The following is a 4,073-nucleotide window of genomic DNA, read 5'->3' as shown; positions in this document are numbered from 1 at the left end:
GGCATTGCCAGTGGTAATGGAACTGAGGAGCCTGGGTTTTGGAACAACACAAATATTTACCTAATAAGCAATAATCAAAGTGTTTGTTTAGGGTGAATGATATAAAAATAGGTAATGAGTTCTCTCATACATCACTGGTTAATGATTTAGTCTGACTGTAAATTAAAGCAGTACAGAATGGCTTCTTCCATACAATAAAGATAAGCTTTGCACTAGTGTTTCTCAAAAGCCAATTATATCTCCAGCTCTACCTTCAGTTCAACATCTTAAACCCCCAAATACAAAACCTTTCCTGTAGTAAGGTAAAAGGGAACAAGACACCCTCTACCCAGAGTCCCTGGAATAGAAAGAGCTCTAGAACTCAGTAGGCATGAGCACATTCAAGTTTGAGATTATGGATCTGCAGTCATTGTTTCTTCCCTTCTATCACTGGACTGTCCATCTTGGGTGCCTTGAATGTTGCTGGATCCTCAGCCATTCAGATGACCTCGATCTGAATCAGCTCCGTTGGAGAGGGCTTCTGGGCTTCTTTGTAGGCCTGGTGGCAAAACTTGAGTCAGACTTCTGGAGTGGTCTTGGCTCAGAGAAGCTCCATTTATCTGAGTTTCTGTCCTTATACCCACTTACAGAATCCACGGCACTGGGCTTGGGCCCGGTAAAGCTGTGGAAGAACAGTAGTGTAACAGCCTCTGGGTTTCTGCTTAGAGAAAGAGTGAGGGGTGCTGCTAGGGTGGTCTGGGCCAATGCAGGCTGCCTCTCTTTTTTTGTTGTCTCTCCACTGTGTAGCTTTAGTTTGTGGCATGCTGTTACCACTTGAATGTACTTGATCTCCCTCGGTGGGAAAGCCCTTGTGGGGTGTGCAGCCAGCACCTTTCAGCCCTGTATGTTGTTCAAAACACTAAATGCTCTCCCGGGTCTCCTTTGTGATCAGAGAATTCATGATAACATGGGTAGTTGTAGCCTTTAGCACTTGTCCACATTGTCAACGCTATAGGGTCATGGCAGGTGGTGTGCATACTGGCGTCTCCTTAGTCTACTTTGGCAAGGTTCTGATACTTGTGTCTGGAATCACTGGCTTCCAGGGGATGCTGCCCATAACTGAAGGAAGAGGTAACATGGTGTAGGGCCCTTGAGGGCATTGTCATGGCTGAATGACTGACAGTACATCCTGGTGGGGAGGGACAGCTTGCCTAGAGGCCCACTAGGCTCAAGGGCAGGCCTTTGGAGTTCTCTCAAAGCCATTGTAAGACTGGGGTCCAGGTGCTTTAACTGTGTAGAATTCTGGAGCTGAGTCCCTATGACCACAGTGAAATGATGTGACAATCATGCTGACAAATATTCATGAGGAACATTGTCCAGCCGCCCAAATTAGCAAAGCTTCCCTGGAAGAGTTTATCCAGAGATTCTGTTTCTCTGCCACTATGGGGCTGCCTATGGCCTGAGCTCCTGCGCTAGAAGGCTTCAAAGACCCATGTCTGTTGGACGTGGTGCAGTTGGAACCGAGCCATGGTGTGCTGGCCACAAAATGTATTCAGGCCTCGGGCACTGATCGACAAGTGCTGGCTGCCATGAGGCTCAGACTCCGCCATTAACTTTGCTCTTGAAGAGCTAAGTGACATTGGGTAAAACACAGTATCTCTGAACCCTCAGTTTCCTTGTCTTAGAAAATGAGAATAAAATACCTGCTCTGTCTACTTCACAGGGTTCTTGTAACATCAAACAATCCTTGTTCTCATTGGTTTTATGAGACAGTGGAAGTGTAAGTGTGTGAAATAAAAGAATGCGTGTGAAAATATTTTTTTAAGTTTTAAGGGGCACACAAATGTAAAAATAACTGCTTATGATTTTAATAGTAAATCCAGGCTAAAATGTCATCATTTTTATGTTCAATTAAAGTCAACCAACATTTCTGAGGCCCTTCTTTTGGACCTGACCCTTTGGGAAGGAGTGTTAAGTTGTACGCACACACCTTGGGTATGGAAAGGCAATTTTCCTTTGGCAAGCTCCCTGCCCCCAAAGCAAAGATGTGTGGCAAAGAATTAGAAACCATTGTCCTGGGATACTGTGGCTTTTCCTCCTAAGAACCACACTTTGATTCTTGCTAATCCACTTCTCATTAGAAATGTGTATAGGAAAAAAGAGGTGGGTCCCTTAGCTCAGGGTTAGAGGTAATCGGCAGAACACAGGAGAGTCAGTGATGGATGGCAGGGGTAGAAAAGAAAAAGAGGGACCTGGGAATTGGAGAGAAGAAAAGACAATGTACAAAGAAAATCAATCCTCCCAGCTGTGGCATGTGGAGAGAAGGAACCAAGCTATAAAAATGGTAAGTGAGGACCTCAGATTCAATCAGTCGGATGCCAGGTGGACACGGCTTGAAAAAAAATGAGGCTGTTATCACTGAAGTTCATTTGACAGAGCTTATGTGTAAGAATTAAGCAATGATCACTCTTGTCTAAAATCATAAAATAAGGTGCCAGGGTGAGTTGTCACTCTGCTCTTCTAATAAACCCCAACTTTAGGAAGCATCTATAAACTTGGGCCTCACCCTAAAAACTCTTACTATGTCATTGTAGATTAGTCCAGTCTCTGGCACATAGCAGGCATTCAATAAGTGTTTGATAAATAAACCAAAATATTGCAGACTTACTTAGGTTAATTTATGTTTTCATGGGGTTGGAGGGTTCAAAGCTAGAAAAGAGTACATTTCCCTCCTCATTCTTTTATTTCCTTGAACGTGAGACTCTCAATTAAGACTCCTCCAGTCTACATACAGGTCTTTCTCCACTTACAATAGGATTACGCCCCAAGAAACTCATCGTCGTAAGTTGAAAATACCGTTAAGTCCCCGAAAATTCACTTAATACACCTAACCTACCGAACATCAGAGCTTAGCCCAGCCTACCTTAAACCTGCTCAGAACACTTACATTAGCCTACAGTTGGGCAAAATCATCTCACAAAGCCTATTAATAAAGTGTTGAATGTCTCATGTAATTTACTGGATACTGTACTGAAAGTGAAAAACAGAATGGTTGTACGGGTACAGAATGGTTGTGTTTGGGTTGTGCATCCTCGTGATGGCGTGGCTGACGGGGAAATGTGGCACTGCCACCGCCCAGCATCACAAGAGTATTGTACTGCATATCGCTACCCCGGGGAAAAGGTTAAACTTGAAAGTTCCAAGTATAGTTTCTACTGAATGTGTGTTGCTTTCCCGCCATCATCAAGTCGAACCATTTTAAGTTGTCAGGGACCATCTGTAGATAATTTAATAATAGCTGGTACTTATTTAATGGTTGTGTCGGGCACATGTGTGCTTGAGACGTTCACAGGATCTCAGTCAATCCTTGCAACATAAGTCAGCACATAGTTATGGTACTTTAAACATGGAGAAAGTAAAATTCAGGGAGGCTGCCTTTAGATAGGGTAAGTAACTTGGCAAAAGTCACACAGCTGGTAAGTTGCATATGGGTTTCTGTAATTATTTTAGTAGAAAGGCACTAGGAATTGGATCTTTATAACCACATTTGTCTAAGTGGTTAAAGCCAGAAGAAAGTGTGTACAATGAAGGTAAGGTATCATTAATAGCTGAACACTGTTGGCAGTGACCTTAAGAACAGATGGAATGGCTAGGGCAGAGGCTTTCAAATGCTTTTGATGGCAACCAAAGTAAGAAATGCATTTTAAATTCTAACACATACACACACATGTGCATGTGCACACACACACAATCACACATACCTATATACATAACTGAAGTAAAACTTTAAGCAGTGCTTACCATCACTATGTGCGATGCATACTAATTTTTTCTGTTCACTTTTCTTCTCTTTCCTTCCCTTCTCTTACATTCTATTCTACTCCAGTGTTTTACATGCTGGTTGGGACACACTTACTTGACTTCACTATACACTAATAGGTTATGATCTGCAGTTTGAAAACCCCTGAGCTAGAAAACAATAAAGGTGGTAGAAGGAGCATGGACCTTTGATTCAGACAGTTGTGGGGATTGAATCCTGGGCTGCTATTATATTAAGTGTGCGGGCTAAAGCAAGCAACATCTTCTTTTGAGCT

The 4,073-nt window shown here is 42.8% G+C and overlaps 1 pseudogene across 1 annotated transcript; it reads right to left on the bottom strand.

Annotated features, from left to right (window-relative positions):
- Positions 1-406: 406 nt before the first annotated feature.
- Positions 407-1,096, bottom strand: LOC307054826 (putative monooxygenase p33MONOX; annotated as a pseudogene). The gene has a single exon. The product of its transcript is annotated as a putative monooxygenase p33MONOX (transcript).
- Positions 1,097-4,073: the final 2,977 nt, after the last annotated feature.

Source organism: Hyperoodon ampullatus (assembly GCF_949752795.1).
Source record: "Hyperoodon ampullatus genome assembly, chromosome: 6".
In the NCBI taxonomy this organism is placed as follows: Eukaryota; Metazoa; Chordata; class Mammalia; order Artiodactyla; family Ziphiidae; genus Hyperoodon; species Hyperoodon ampullatus.
This window is presented reverse-complemented; position numbering and strand designations above follow the sequence as displayed.